This window comes from Ursus americanus, chromosome 11 (assembly GCF_024610735.1).
Source record: "Ursus americanus isolate L20-20 chromosome 11, mUrsAme1.1.p, whole genome shotgun sequence".
In the NCBI taxonomy this organism is placed as follows: Eukaryota; Metazoa; Chordata; class Mammalia; order Carnivora; family Ursidae; genus Ursus; species Ursus americanus.
This window is the reverse complement of record NC_142137.1, coordinates 40,935,305-40,952,705: the sequence shown is the minus strand read 5'-3', so window position 1 is coordinate 40,952,705 and position 17,401 is coordinate 40,935,305. Positions and strand designations below refer to the sequence as shown.

At 37.2% G+C, this 17,401-nt stretch overlaps 1 long non-coding RNA gene across 1 annotated transcript in view; it reads left to right on the top strand.

Moving 5' to 3' along the window:
• Positions 1–16,578, top strand: part of LOC148109273 (uncharacterized) — a 38,701-nt gene extending 22,123 nt beyond the window's left edge. Inside the window, exons 3-4 of the long non-coding RNA XR_015726011.1 lie at positions 15,254–15,498; positions 16,218–16,578. This is a non-coding gene — a long non-coding RNA (uncharacterized LOC148109273). The remainder of the gene's footprint in view (positions 1–15,253; positions 15,499–16,217) is intronic.
• The last annotated feature ends 823 nt before the right edge of the window (positions 16,579–17,401 follow it).

Here is a 17,401-nt window from a genome sequence, read left to right as displayed (position 1 = left end):
ATGTATTTGATAATTCTGATATTTCAAGATTTGAGGGGAATGAGGTATATATCTATTATTTCTACCAATTATTATTTTTCATAACCATCAGTTCTAGTTTCACAATCTGTTCCTATAATTTTCTCTTTTTAGTTGATCTTATTTGTTATTTATTTCTTTAATGATCTTAATTTTATAGATTTATAATAGCTTATTTGAGATTGTTCTATTTGCTCCCCATTTTATCTATAGTGTATTAACATCCTGAAAGTTCAGGCAGCCTCTCTTAGGGTTATTTAATTCTAATCAGTTTGAAATTTTAGTTTTGATTCTCATCCGGATAAGGTTGTTTCTCTCTTCTTTTCTCTCTCTCTGTCTATCTGTCTCTCTCTGTTTATCCATTTCTTGCTTACAGTTTTCTCCTCTGAGTCTGTCCTCCATCCTAGGACATCTGCTCCAGCACCATGTCTTACATCATTGTAGCTGCTGTTATCAGAGACTAGCCACCAGTGCCACTGGACAGAAACCAGAACCACCCTGGGTGGGGGGTAGGTGGGACCATGGGAGGAATGGGTCTGGCAAGACCATGAACCACTAGAGAGACACAGTCACTGCCAGATGCCAGGGAGGCAGAGATAGGAGGCCAGATAACCTAGCTTTTCCTTTTTTTCCTGTTCTCCAATTTCTTGTTATTGCTTCTCATTGGCCCAACCTAGCCAAAGCCGGCTGTCAAGAGAGCCTGGGAAATGTGGATACCTGCGATATAGACAGAAGAAAGGCAGGGAATAGATTTGAGCAGAAACAAATGACCATCATACCTACCCTACCCCCACCCCCACGTACAAACACACATACCCACTAGTCCTTGGTGATTTCTCTTCCACTTCAGGTCCACAGAGATCTCTGTCTGAATTTTCTTTAATTTGGTTTTATTATTTAATTGTTTTCCCTGAAAATGCTTTTTTATAACTGCTGTGTTTGGAGTGGGATGGGAATGAGAGAATATGACCTCAAAGCATGAAATCACAACATGGGCTTGACCAGAGATATCATATTCTCTCTTTAGCCCTGGTGTTTCACTTTATTATTATTTTTTTAGGCAGGATTGCTGAGTGAAAAGTCCATAGGCTTTTAGTACAGTCAGATCTGGATCTTGGTTTCGACTTCATATTAATTGTGTGATTTTTTTGGACAGGCTGCTTAACAAGTTTCCTTATTTATAAGATGGGAATGATAATACTAGCCTTAAGATTTGTTTAATAATTAAATAGAAGAGAATATCCAAATTGCCAGTATTGTGAGCCAGATATTGAGTGGGTTCTCCATACGTGGTTATTATTATTATCATCATAATTACATTCCACCTCATTCCCAGTTAAATGGAAGTGCTGTTAGCTTTGATATGTGTTTTCTGATATATAACTTTCACCTTGTTTTATCAGGAGGTATTGATTAGTAGAACTTAACAATAGAATGAGTTATAGCCAGCCATGTATCAAACATAATGTATTTGTCTGTTTGTTTTCAATATAATGGATATGTTTACAAATTAGCAGGGTACCTATACCTGCCATGGTTTTATCAACTGAATTTATATATCTCACAACATGTTGGTAATTATAACCCAGAGAAAGTCTCAAGAGAAAAACAAGCTTCGTTTCAATGCAGATGAATTCCCAAAACCAAAATTTCAGTGCATAACATTTCACAACTATATGGATCCTCATTGTGAAAATAAAGTGTTAATATTTTAGTCTTTTAAAGGCCTTTTGCAGATGTTTGGCTAATACATTTATGTTTTACAGCTTTTGAGCACCAAAATTTGGTGAGGAAAATTTTCTTACCCTACAAATCGTAACTAATGCTGACATATGCAATCTAAAGGGAAGCATAATTTTTATATACTTCTCCCTTCCATCTCATTTTGAACCCTCATCAAAATGTTTCAGCCTCTTTCTGTGACTTCTAACAAAGAATGGCTCAGTTGACATTTTGACCTCTGTTGCTCAACTGTTCTCCTTCAGAGGGTGTCTTCTTTAATGGGTTGGTTTTACATAAAAAGGATTTGACTATATTCAATATTAAAACAAACATCAATTAACATATTTGTTGGGTTTTTATGCTGCCAAATCCTTGGTTAAACTGTTTCCCTTTCCAAGCTTGTTTTGGCATTGTCAAAACTATGTCTGAGCTACCCAGACTCTTTCCTAACTTCAGGACCCAAGTGCTTGGTTCCAATATCAGAAGGCAATGAATCATTAGAATCCATCAGACTTCATAGGGCCACATAAGTGGTGTGGAAGTTAGAAAGCTGTTTCATTGCCCAATATCTATCCTGTCCCATTTGATTCACATTTTCAATTTGATTACAAGCAACTTATACCATCTTCTACATTGCTAATGGAAATATTCAATACAAAGGCTGAAATGAGACTATGTGGTAACTGTCTTTCTACTGTTTCCAACATGAGAGGTCCTTTATTACTAAATGTTCTGCAGGGCTGAAATATTTACCAGTGCAAATATAAATAATTGTGATGGTTGCAAGTGTATTAATGAGAAATTCAGTTTGTCCTTGTCAAAATAAAACAAAAGAACAAAACATCAGTTGATTGGAACCTTTGAATTAGTGGAAAGCATTCATCAGAGATTAATTGGAAAGGGAACTAATTAGAAAATGGTTTAACTGCATCAGTTTTGCATTGATCTGACTGTAATAAATGTCTTTTTGTGTAGCTATAAGAATGGTGGCAGTTGTCTTAAGGTCAAAATATCCACAGGGAGTTCATTGCAAGTGGTATGAAGGGACATCATAGAGCTGGGAAACAAACGAAAATGATTGATGATGTGTTGAGGGCTTCATTCTGTAAGAATGATCTAAAAGTTTTCGTATCGTTTTCAGCACCGTTTTTAAATGTTTTTCTTATAAAGTAGAACTAAGTATAGAACAGTTTAATTTTCTATGATCCAAATATATGGACCCCATAATATTTGGTTCATTGTTTGAAATGAAACAAGAGTCTTAGTTGCTACGTCAAAACCCACATAAATTCTTATTATCAAGGTATATTCTCAAAATACTGAGAAATTGACCCATATAAGACATGATGAACATTAAAACATAAAAACTTCAGAAAAGCCACATTATTTCAAAACACAAATTTCATGTTATACTATCAATCACAAAGAAGAGTTGAAAGTCTAGTGTGCAGCTATGGTAATAACATTGGAGAATTACTGAATATACTTCACATTTATTATACCAGAAAAACAAATCAAAATCATGTGAGTATATAAAAAAATCAGAGGCTCTATTTTTCTTTAATCTTAAGAAGTATCTTATGTTTAGATGTCTTATTAATATCTACAAGGTACTGTGCATATCATATGTGCCACACACTGTGTTTTCCAAGCTACATTATGTCATTATCCGATGTAACCAAATTAGGGAGAAATTGATGGGAAAAACTACAAAGGAAAAAAACCCATGCTTATAAATGATTACCTATACATTAGGAAATCACATAAGCAATAAACGTGATTATTAGGTGGGCCAACAAAGTAATGTTCTATGGAATAAATATCCACACTTGTCTTAGTACTTTTTGATCATTTCTGAAGTTAAGGGATCACCCAATTATTTTAAATTCAATAACAGGCAAAAATACCCAATTAAGAAATAAGAAGGAAGGGGGAAAAGCAAGTCCCACTGTGTATTAGTGCTTTCCACACAAAGCTATTGTGGAAATGTGAGGGAAAGGTCTTTTATAATTGCTTTTATTTTGAGTGGGCTCAAAAGATCCAATTGTGAGAACTTGCTCTGAAGTCTCAGCTTGTTGATGGACAGGCATCCTCTCCCAAGGTAATAGGGAAGCTATTTTAGCAACTCTTATATTTTTGGAAAACTCCGTATTTGTTGTAATTTGATCCTAACTGCAACCTATATCTCACCTACATTTATCAACGCCAAGCCACAGAAATGCCTGGAAGGGCCAGAATACTTGCAGCTCGTGCTATGCATTTGTGGTATTTTGGCTGCTTCACTATAAAAATATTATGCCACAGAAAATACATTCTGATTCCATGTAGCAACTCAACCCACAAACATGAAGCTGAATGTTGGTTTTATGATCCTTAACTAATTTGTATTTCCTTGAGAGTAGAAAGCAACGGTAAATTCATGGATTTGTGTTAACTGTGCTTGGGAAAAAAAGCAACTTCAGTATCAAGTTTCAACATTTTGTTCCCTTTTCTATTATACCAATGCTTTCTTCCTCATATCCTAATCATCTAAAATAATTTTAAGCAGTTGTATTTTATTTTATCAACTACTTATGATGTTTCTAAGTAATGGTGGCAACTCTTCTCTATATTAGATAAAAGAGTAAAAAATTCCAAAAACTTCAGAAATGCTAAATAATTTTCACCAAAGGAGAAAAAATACTTCTTTGACTTACAGATGCAGGTATTCCTTCATTTACTCATTTAGTACATTTTTGTGGTTACAAATTTGAGGGCAAACAACTTAGATTGGAAATTGAGACAACAAAGATAAAAAAGCCGTTATCCAAGCCATTAGAAAGGCCCCTGGAGAGAGACAGACATTGATGCAAACACAGTTACAATAAAGGAGATGAGTGCTTTAAAATAGTATAAAGTTATGTCTGTCCTTTTAAAGTCGGATATTCTTATATTACACTACAGATTTTGAGCTATTGAGTTATCTTTCCCCTATACTGTCTAGGTTCTTTGCGTATTCTCCCACATCATTTTCACTCTCAATATCTCCAATAACTATCAGAGAGTGTCTAATGATGTGTAAAACAAGCCTTTTGAGGAGAATCATACCTGTCTCAGTGGTAACTTTATTTTGGCAAAAGGGGAAAGGATTCTTTCCAGCACCTCTTCTCTGCCCTGTGTTGTGAACTGACTCTATTTTCATGGTAAAAGGACTGAATTAAATTAAACCTTTAGCAGCCAAAGGAGGCTCAAGTGTGTGTATTTATCTTTGTTGTTGCTGCTAACCATCGTTGAGAAATATTACTTATGGGCCCTGTTTCTCCTTTACAATTCTATAGGAGACCTACCAGGCTCTCAAAATACTTTGGATCTTTGCCCTCATTTAGGAACTGTTTTAATGTGATATTTTAGGCATGGTTATTTATATAAATAAATATATATGTTTATTCATTCAAATTACATTTTGTGAAATAATTAAGTAATTTGCCCTTAATTATAGAATTTAGCCATGTATTCCACACCTTTCTTTGCATCCCCAATGAATATGTTGATGAATCTGGTAGTTGGGGGTTTTCCAATGGTGTCTGTGTTTATGAAATAGGTGAGAAACATGCCTGAGGTGTGAGATACTTAAACTTTGCCTCCAAGTGCCCTAATTCATCTTGTACCTATCAGTAGGAGATAAATCCTGTGGGGAAGCAATTAAGAAAGGTATATTTCTGAATCGATTTTCACGGAAGAAACAAGACTATTAATGTTCAGATGTTCAGATTTATTATAGTATATAGCAGGTGATCAAAGGGTGACCTTGGATGGTTACTCAATTTTCCTATGTCCAGGTTTCTTTACCCATATTACTGGGATTACAAATAGCCTGATTTTATGTTCAATAAATCTCTCACTTAGGGGCGCCTGGGTAGTCGTTAAGCGTCTGCCTTCGGCTGAGGGCGTGATCCCGGCGTTCTGGGATCGAGCCCCACATCGGGCTCCTTGGCTAGGAGCCTGCTTCTTCCTCTCCCACTCCCCTGCTTGTGTTCCCTCTCTCGCTGGCTGTCTCTCTGTCACATAAAAATAAATAAATAAATAAATAAATAAATAAATAAATAAATAAATAAATAAATAAATAAATCTCTCACTTAAACCATGCTAAGTGCTATGTAAATATCATTGTAATATTTTGCAAGTCCCCTGCTCAAATATATGATTACAGAATTTAAATCTCCTTTAGAAGATCCTCTGTATGCCCAATATTTCTACAGCTGGAGTTAAATACCAGTTCAGTGCAATCCTTTTAACGCTTTTGTTTTTTTCAATGGTTAATAACATTTTTCTACTACAATGCTTTCTCTTACTTTATAAGTTGTACAAAGAACTTAAAAGAAATTCAGATTTGGAAAAAGCTACCTCTACACACATCCAACAAAGAGGGATTCCAATTTCCAGTCCAGCATGTAAGGGGCACAGAATTTGCCACTCATCTTAACAAGTCAAAAGCTGAACAAACTGAAAAACCAATGACACAGATCTGTCCAAGAAATGAGATCATAGGACAAATTGCTGCTCCCAAAATTGAAGAGACAGATGGAGGATACAGAGACTCTCAATATACCAGAGCAGAAACCTCCCCATGAACACGTGCCAGGATAGGAAAAATTGAATTGTAATTGACAAATTGTTGGAAGCTTAGGGTGGATGAGTCTAGGAGTTAAAAAATCAGGAGTACCCAGTCATCAGAGGACTCCCACACTTTTGTTACTTTTGGCTCCAGGAGAAACACCAGGTCCTCACAGTGAATATCAGAGAAAAAGCCCATCATGCTTCCAGCAGAAAAAGGGGGAAAGGAACCATTTTGAAATATGCTACAGGGCTGTGTTCTTCTTAAGAAGGCAATCCCTCTGGAAAAACTATTTTACTACAGTCTAATCTGCTGGGGTTTTATCTGAGCCTGACCTCTCTAGGGGAAGAGAAATACCCAACTCTAGTCAGCAATAGCCTTCTACATGGTAGAAGGAAAATACACAATCCACCTTCCTCCAGTCTTCCTTGTTGGGAAAGGGATACGCACAACTCCAGCTCCCTCCAGCTATCCTGCTCTGCCTAACGGGAGAAGGGAAAATGAGAAGCAAAGGTGATGTTCAAAGTCCAGGAGCACAAGCTCACCAAAAGATTGAGACCTAATCATAGAATGAAAGAATACTTCCTCTCCCCTCACATTTTAACACATCCACAATAAAAAATAGTTTAGCATGTTTTGAAGACAACCACTGGTAAGAAGATCCTGTGCATGGAGTGTACAGGACTTGATAGGGAATGAGGTTGGGATGACACGGGGGCCAGTGTATGCAGCCTTTAAGGTCAGGGTAAAGAATTTGGATTTTATTCTAATTTTTATTGGAAGAACCAAGCAATTTTTAGCAGGGAGATAATTTGATCTGATTTGTCTTTTAGAGAGGAGATACTGGCTGCTGGGCAGAGGACAGAATGAAGTGGAATATGAGTAGGGCCAGAGAGATCATCTAAGAGTCCATGGCAGTAGTCGAGAAGATAGTGCTGTGGACTTGGACAGCAATAATAGAAGTAGTGAGAAGCTCTCCAATTTAGAAGATATTTAAATTGACAGATGATAAGATGTACTGAAGAATTAGATGTGAAAGATGATGGAAAGAGAGGAATCAATGATAGCTAGTAGTTTTTTGGACCAAGTAACTTTGTGAAAATGTAGTATTTTTTACTTAGGAGAAGATTATAGAAGAAGGAGCAGATTTGGAGGATCGTAGTAGATCAGAATTCTGTGTTGCACCTCTTAAGTTTGAGGTGCTTATTAAACAATCAGTGGATAAAGAAATCACTAACAATTTCTACACACAAAGCATTTTTAAGTGCTCTTAATATACTAGCTCATTTAATCTTCATAGCAACTTTGCAATAAAAGTACTATTATCATCATCATCCCCATTTTAAGATTTAATACTTTAACAAGGTTTAATACTTAACTAACTGACCATAATAAATGGAAGAGGTCTGGTTTGGGGATTCTGTGTTGTTAAACACTGTAGCATGTTAGATAGATGTGCCAACCAGTCATTAAGAAAGGCAAAGGCTATTCTTATTAAAAAAAATAGTTGAATAAATGTGACAATTTTATAACTAGAACAGATCCTTTAAAGAATATCAAATTACCAGGGCACCTGTGTGGCTCAGTCAGTTCAGCATCTGCCTTCAATTCAGCATGATCTCAGGGTCCCGAGATTGAGCCCCACCTCAGGCTCCTCACAGGAGTCTCCTTCTCCTCTCCCTCTGCCCCTCTCCTGCTTGTTCTCTCTCTTTCTCTCTCTCTCTCTGAAATAAATAAATAAAATCTTTAAAAAAAAGAATATCAAATTACCAAATTGATGCATGAAAAAGAAATTGAATTATCTCTAAAATTATTATTTTAACTTGATTTCCTAAAGACTTTGCTCCAAAACCTGTCATGGGATAAATGTTCCTTACATTACATGGGCTTGAAAAAATAGAAAAGTGAAATATGTTACTATCCCTTCCACATTATGAAATATATTTAGCTTTAGTACCAAAAGTCAAAAAGGTCAAAAAATTATATAATTCAACTTTCTTTATGAATATTTTAATGAAAACTATAAGGTTTTAAAACAGAATATATCACATTGAAATAATTATTTGCTGTGACCTTGTGGGGTTTATTCTAAAAAACAAGCTTGTATAACATAGGAAAACTATTAGCAGAATCCCACTCATTAGTAGGAAAAATCAAAAATATTTTATTAGGCAACAATCACTAAAAAGTTAAAATGATCACATATTTGTGTATGATTTTATATAAATTAAGAATCTCCTCAACATTTAAAACCAGGAATATGGAAGTCTGAGTGGGTGGTAAATATAGATAGTTCAATCTAATAAAACCAGAATTCAAGATGATGGAGGTTTTCATATATTATGTTAAAGAGTTTGGATTTTGCTCTGGGAGGTAAAGCAGAGCCAGTGATGGGCCTATTATAAGCGGGGAAGCCTAGGAAAAGAACAAATAGTCCTCAGTGAGTAGTCAAACCAAACAGGTAACAACTCATGGCACTGGAACAGACCTCCTTACCCGGGAAGGGGAAGGGTTTTTATCCCAAAGAATGGTTAGTACCACAGATTAGGCTAAAGTCAACAATCTTCCAGAGATTAATATCCAGGCAGTTAAAAATGCCTAAAGTAAGTAAATAACTTTGTATTTTACCCTAAATGCCTTATATCTACTTTAGATTGGCTAAAAGGAATTAATGAAATGGGGTGCCAGAAAGCAGAAGGGGTATTGGAGAAGACACAAATTCATTGTTCCTGATACCTCAGTACTTTGATATATCTTTTAAAAAACAAAAAATAATAAAAAAATTTTTTAAATTAAAAAAAACAGCTAAACTAAATAGATATGTTGAATCAGAATGCATACTGGACTGAGAGCCAACTATTGATTAGCTAAGCCAATTTCCATATTGCTGCCAGGTTCCTAGAGGCAGGTAGTGCATTAATCCTCGCTGACCGTGAAAAGAAGTCCATGTTATTTGGTAGTATATAAATGTGAAACATAGACTGGAGTCTTTTGGAACAGAAATAATTTTTTCTGATACCCAAACTGGGATTCCATTTCTTATTCACCAACTTCATTCTCCTTCAAGGGAGAGATACCAAGATAATACAATGGTTCTTGCCTTCCCTCTTTTGCCTTCACCAGGCACACACACACACACACACACACACACACACACACACACACACATGCATCACACCAGCAAAATGTTAATAATTATGAGATTCAAATTCTGATTTACTGAAGTATTTAGACTTTAGACAAATATTCTCCACGTAAAGTAAGAGAATTTGGAAATCTTTCAAATTTAACATAATTATGTCTTTAACTCAATGATAAAGATTTCTCAACAAATACCATCTGTTCTAGAGTAGTATAGTGATCTCTCAACTTTTCCTTCCACCACTGGTTTATTTCTTTTATTTTTTAAGGATTTATTTATTTATTTGAGAGAGAGAGTTGGGGGGGAAGGGCAGAGGGAGAGGGAGAGAAGCACACTCCCTGATGAACATGGAGCCCAACAAGAGACTCGACCTCACCACCCAGAGATCATGACCTGAACCGATATCAAGAGTGGGCTGCTTAACTGACTGAGCCACGCAGGCACCCCTCCATTGGTATATTTCTAATATAAACCACTCTTCCTTCATTAATGGAGATGAGTATACGTGTATCAAGAAAGGTCATAAATGAATTTGGAAAAATGTAAATAGATTTTGTGTTCTTTCTTTTTTTTTGAAGATTTTATTTATTTATTTGAGAGGGTGCGAAAGCCCTCACAGAGGGAGAGGGATCACAGAGGCAGAGGGAGAAGTAGACTTGGCACTGAGCAGAGAGCCCAAATTGGGGCTCGGTCCCAGGACCCTGATATCATCACCTGAGTCAAAGGCAGATGCTTAACCGACTGAGCCACCCAAGCTCCCCTTTTGTGTTCTTTATAATCCTTGCTTAAAGTTGCCTAAATTAAAGATGTCACTGGAAGAACCAGCCTCCTGCCCTATCTCTGTCTCATTCCTTTACCTGAGGAATTGGATCAGGAAAATAAATTCTATACCAGAACTACTGGTTATAGAGATGTAGAGTGAGATGGGGTGGGGGGGATGCCTGACTATTAAATTGCCTTTGAATTTCAAATATTTTAATTTCAATTCCAGATGTTTAAATAACTAATGAAATATGTAGTTTTGCTATTTATCATGGAAATCTAATGGAGCTGTTTTCTCTTGCTTCACTAAGATTTAGGATTATTGTCTAGAAAGAGATGGACACTAAAACTTTGTACATAATAACAAAGTATTATAGTTATTGTTCACAAAGCTATCTGTATAGATTTTATTATATTTGCCCCAAAAAAAGTGCTTCCCACTTTTACTGTGGATTTAGACTGCAATATTTTTTAAATTATTGTTTATCCTTGGGAGGGATAAATGTGTATATGTGTGTGTGTGTGTGTGTGTGTGTGTGTGTTTATTCTGGTATCCATGGGAGACCTGGTGCCATAGGAAAAATTCAAGAATATATTATTCAAGAACCTTTGGATTGTGACAGGAAATCAACTCAAATTGGCTTAAGTTAAAACAAAAATCTTGGTTTCCATACTGAAAATTCCAGCACTACCAACTTTAATCATGTCTGGATCCAAGAGTCTCAAATGCCATCATTAGAGGCAATCTATCTTTATATCTCTGCCCTGCTTTCCCCTTGATTGGCCTTATTTTTATGATTTTATGGTGCCTGATGGAAGTTCAGACTTACTTCATCCTCTCTGCTAGCACTCTTAGAAAAAACTCCCAAAAACAAAACGTCTTTCTGAGTTGCTCCAGAAAAATTCCTAGGATTACTTTGATTAGAGCGAAGAGTGATTAATCAATCACCATGGCCAGACCACAATACCAATTGACCAGATCTGGGTCATGAGCTCACCTCTGATTTCAGGGGTTGGGCTAGCCCCACCTAAACCACATGGAATGAAAGTGGGTGGAGGTCGATCCCCAAGGAAAGTCAGAACACTATTACAAGAATAAGGAGAGTGATACTAGGTATGCAGGAACAACACAGGTCCACCCAGCAGCCTGCGGTGGTTTCACTGCACACTGGCTGCAAGGCCTGAATGGTAACCAGACTGTAGAAGTTACCATAGACTATTTTCTGTGTGCCCTTCTCCCCCCAAATGCAACTCCCACTTACTGTTGTCATGGTCTTACTTTGAACTCCCTATCTCAGGCTTTGGGAAATGCCCTGTGGGATGATTATTGCAGCCCCGGAGTGCCCAGGTTAAGAACAAGCCATGGGTAAAACCAATCCACATAGGTATCAGGCAATTTTTTATTTTTTATTTTTTTTTTTGAGAGAGAACTAGAGAGTTTTACTTGGAACAATCCCCAAACCTGCAGCAAAATCCTTAACAGCCATAAACTTTGTGGTGAGGTATTAATGGGAGCAAAGTGACAGATTAGTGATGGAAAGTGTGGCCCTCTGGAATCGGCACCATACCACCAAGGAAGACCCAAGTTCCAGTTAGTAAACAGCAGTGAACAGAGCAGTGACCAACGGCCATGCAGAAAGCAAGGCTGAGAGGAGCACATGATATAGACAACAACTGCCAAGTGGATGACTCAGGAGTTGACATGGGACAAACCCTCTTGTTCTTTTATTTTCCAAATAAACTAGAAGGTGACCCTTAGATGCAGGAGGATGACATTTCAGTTACACAATCATAAAAGCCCAAAAATTAGAAGCAACAGCAAAAGGTACAATGTGTTATTATTTTCAGATGGGAAAATGGGTTGGGATGACTATTTCACAGTGACTATTTTAAGCTGTGAAGACATAGCACAATATTGCAAAGTGATTTGGCATTTTAATAGGCCACAATCAAATGTTGATTAAAAATTGGAAGCTTGGGCTTCCTTGCATGAAAATTTTCTTCATCTGCTCCTCAGATGTAACTTTCTTATCCTTGCCACCTTCATTCAATATTGTACTCATCAGTTTTCTAGATTGTACTGGTCAAAACTAGATTGGGGCATGGGGCAATTCAAGAACTTGGTGGAAAAGTATAAAAGATGGGGACTTTCGAACCCAAACATTATAAAAAATTATGAATGTAATCATGAAATAGTCACTTGCATTCAGGAATGCACAGCGTTCTTTATCTGCATATGGGTGTGTGTGATAGGGGAAGAGCTTGGGAAATCAATTAAACATATCCTTGACCCTTTGGGAGCTTCCAAGACCCTAACGCAGATTTAACTGTAAAAGAACACATATGCAAATGTGTACTAATGAGAATAAGTGATGTACCAGAAAGAGAACAAATCTAATGAAATTTTTATGTTGCTGTGCAACTATCATTTGAATTTTAGGACAATGGCCTCAGTAGGTGTCTGTTCTTTGCTGCAACTTAAAGAGCTTATAGGTAATAGGATTATGGTTCTACTTTCATCTGTGTGAACTCCTTCTGCGGCAAATGAAGAGCCAAAGTCTTCTTTTCACCCTCTGGGCCTCTTGCACTGGAGTATCTGTACTGATCATAGGCTCTCTGCTGAACTTTGGACCTGGCGAATGTGAGCAAATAGGACCAAATCAAACTTCCAGAGAAATTGTCGACAATTTCCAGCCGTCATTAATGTTCAGTGCTCCCTTGGATTTTAGCCACGTTCTTACCTTTAATCACTGGACACCCTTAGGATAATGCACCACACCTGGGACTGGGGATAATTTACCACTTGCAGATGGGTTAGCACTGCAGTTCACTTAGACAGTGTTTTGCATTTATTCTGGGTCCCAGAGGCCCTTCTTTTATAGTGCAGTTATATCCACTAAAATTATAACTTCCAAAATTCTGTTCTATTTTATTGCTCTTGCAAAGTATTTATGACCTCTACTGCTTAAGTGGACATTTTTAGAGATTTACTGCCGAAAGCTTTCAGGAGAACTGCACAAAATTGGTGCTGCTGGTGCTGAACTATTAGACTGAGATTCTGTAAGAACTTTTTATAAGATGCCAATGGAAAGTGTATTCAGGTTTAGTTTCTGATACCTTAAGAGCAAATCATATTGAAATATGGGAAGTTTATTTTGTGGCGCATCACCATCAAGTAGATTTAATATGCACCGCATATTGTATAAATTAATGTGTTAATTTTTTTCCTCTTATTTTAATACGATTCCAGGTAGCCAGAGATTATTTCCTAACATGTTAGGAAACCAGTTAATTAATTGTGCCTTTTTACGTTTTTATGCTTATATTCAAGAGAGACCTCTTTTGGCAACTCCCTGTCCACTTTTCATATCAGTTTCCTTCCCTGCTAAGCTATTCAGTGTTCTCATATAGCCTTGGCAGGCAGAATTTCCAGGAAGTGTTACTGGGGAGAGTCCCAGGAAAACAGGGGCAAAGAATTCTCTGGGTTGAATTGCCTTTTTCTGCCAGACTGAGGGATTTTGCACTATCTAGACTAGAACACACAAGAGAAAGGAGTATTTGTTTCAACCATACCTAAAAGCCTGGGCCGGGAAGAGGATTGGCTGGAGAAAAGCGGAGCCCTTGCCACACTTTTGTCACCAGAGAAGAAACTACTGGACATGTCTCATTAGACTGTCAGCATCTCCTGGTCCCCTCATCCTTGTTATGACACTTCCATGGGCACAAAAAGCCCCTATTGTACATTTGTCTTGAATATACAGATATATGAGCAAATAAGAATACTAAGAGAGCATACTTGTTCTTTAGGACTCCTGGGGACTCCAGGCTATAAAAACTAACATACACAGCATGCACGTGTGCATGCACATGCACACACACACAGAGGGCTGGCTATCTGTACTGATGCGGCATACATGGATATTTTCAGCAAATCAACTACAGAAATTCCATCTGACAATAATTTCTAAGTAATGCTTTATGTTTTACTGATACTATTGGCTGTGACATGATAAAATTTAATAATAGCCCAATCCAGCTGAGTCACTTGCTGACACTACTAGCCACTCAACTGTCCCCGCTTTAAGACTGAAAATGGCCCTTCCAGATGCTCAGGTCACTCAGGGCCATTTTTCTCAGAGTTGCATGGATTCACTGCCTTCCCCAGAACCAGAAACAGAAACTTCCAAGCATCACTCATTTAGTCATACTAGGGAAGCTGGGGGTGGGGCGGTGGGAGGAAGAGATGAAAGAGACATATTAAACCTATTTGGGCACATGATTTCTCAACTACCCTCATCGCTTCCTCTACGTCTCTGCCTCCACCCATACACCCTCCCAGCCACAGTGAATGACTATTTCCCGAACACATTATGTTTCTGCATGCCTCATGCTCTACAAAATACGATTTATTTCAGGCCGGGGAGTACCTAGCTGTCCTTAGGAACTTACTCAAGTGTTAAATCCTCTGTGAAAATGTCCCTGACTCCCCAGGCAGAACTCATCATTCCTTCTTCTATGAGCCCCTAGTACTTATATTCATTAACTCAGGGCTCTATTGTAATGTTTCTGGGCCTTTTTCAGTTTCTTCCACAGACTAAAAACTCTTTGAGGTCAAGAATCATGACTTTTTTCTTCTTGGTAACCACCTTTCCATTTTCCTGGTCCTAATGTCTAATACAATGAAGATTTAGCCCAGAGAAGTGTTACAGTGTATTGGATGAATTGATGACTGAAAAATGACCAGAGAACTAAAGTAAGGGAAGGATAACACATACTCTCCAGCACCTAGCCATAAATCTGAATTTGCTTAGTCTGAGAATGTTTGGAGGCCGGTTGATCAGAAGTATCCAAAAGATGCCAGGGCTGGTAAGGCCCTTTCTTTTTCTTATTTTTCTTTTCCTCTTCTTAACTTTAGCTTTAAGTAATGCTGCCTTAATTCTAAGCATATTTTTCCTGTATTCTCTATTCTTTTTTCTCCATCTCAGATCTCTGCGCTTTTCCTTCTGTTTTCTCAGCATGTCTAAATTTGCAGACCATCCGTGGAAGGAAATTGATAGACTCAAAGTTCAGGGATTCCAAGAATCTGCTACCTTGAGCCCTCCTGTCCTCAAATACTTGATCCTGCAGCACTGAGCCCAAAGTACACACTCAGTAAATCTCTTTGGAGAAGAGAGGGTGGACAGAACTCAAACAAATGGTGCCCAGGGAGAGACAGTCATGGATCATGGAAATGACCAAAAGAAGTCACTTTAATTTTCAAGTAAGTTCCCAAACCACTGTGCCTTAACCCATTTTTTTTTTTTTGGTGTAAATTATGTGACTAAATAAAAAAATAAAGAATGAAAAAATGACAAATGAGAAATAAATATATTTCAATTTCACGCTGACAATTTTTGGGTGTTTACTATGGTGCCTGCCCCTATTCTAGGTGCTTTACATATACTATATAATTTAGTTCTTACCACAATACAATGAGGAGATTTAGCCATTTCTCCATTTTTCAATGAGGGAACTGAGGTAGACAGAAGGGTTAAGTAAGTTGCTTGAGCTCGTGCTAGTTGGTAGGTAATGGAGAATGGTTTCAAATGTCTGCTAGCTTAAATCCATGCAGTGCCACCAAATATTAACAAAAAGCTAAATTGTAATACAGCATTATAAAAGCAGTGTTAACAGATTAATGTATTATTTATGCATAACAACCTCACAGCATAACTACCCAGCAACTTGTCATTATGTAAGGATTAAATACGCTACTGTGATTTTAATTTTAAAGAATAACAAAATCTATGTATAAATGACCAGTGTTCATAATTTAAAGCTCATGCTGTATAGTTTCTCAATTTGGCTAGCCTCTATGTTTCATATTTTATAAATGCTGAAATTAAGGAATAAAAATGCTTGCTGAATGGGCACAACTTGTTTTTTTTTTTTTTAAGTTAAAACACCAGAATTTCTGATTCCAGATTTCTCTGTCTTCAGGGTCACAAAACCATGTTGCAGGACATTTGCTTTTATGTTGTTTGACTTCTATACAGGTGCTAACCTCTTTAATGTGAGTATTGAAGAATTTCTAACTCCGAATAACTGAGCAGAATTACCAAATGATGCCTGGGGAACTCACTCAGTGTAGATTTAAAGGAAGTGACTGAGATGTTCTTAAGAACAATAGATAGGGGCGCCTGGGTGGCACAGCGGTTAAGCGTCTGCCTTCGGCTCAGGGAGTGATCCCGGCGTTATGGGATCGAGCCCCACATCAGGCTCCTCCGCTGGGAGCCTGCTTCTTCCTCTCCCACTCCCCCTGCTTGTGTTCCCTCTCTCGCTGGCTGTCTCTCTCTCTGTCAAATAAATAAATAAAATATTTTTTAAAAAAAATAACAATAGATAAATTAATTATTGAGTGCTTCTTATGTACCAGGAACTGTTCTAAGTTGTGTTTATGTATTAACTCCTTAAATTCTCTAAAAATTCTAAGTACCTGCAACTGGTTATTTTTTAGATGAGGAAACTAAGGCTAAGATAAGTAACTTGTGCAAAGTCACAGAGCAGATAAATGAAGGGGTCAGAACCAAGATTGGAATGTTGGCAGCATTTGGTCCAATCACTGTACATACTTCTTCACTATGCTAGATTATCAACTTTTTGTAGTTGGATAAACTTAGCCAGTGTGAAATGTAACTATTAGTCCAACGTATTTTGTTAGTCAGACAAATGACCAAAGTTATATCTCAGAATCTGGGAGTCTCTATGGTCTAGAGTAACAGTCAATGTTCCAGTATCACTTATTGACAAGCAACCAAAGTTTTACACAGTCTTTCAGGAGATTCTGGATGTTAAAACATGAAGCATTTGAGTTTTGGTAAGAATAAGAGCTTTAAAAGTCTAATTTTTTTTTCATTTTATAGTAAGTCCCAGACCAAGAGACCACAGATTTTCTGAGTTATTTTTTCATCAATGTTATTGCAACTAAGCTGTCCATGGTAAAGTGTACATATTTAGGAAATGTTTTTAAACCAAATTATCACTTCTATGAAGAATATTCTCAAGTCACACATCTTTAATTGGGTTCAGAGGGGATGTGGGCTTTAGCATGGTGGCAGTGGGAATGGACATTCACCATTTATCTGTCAAGTCTTCTCTAATACCCTAGTAGACACCCTTTCCAT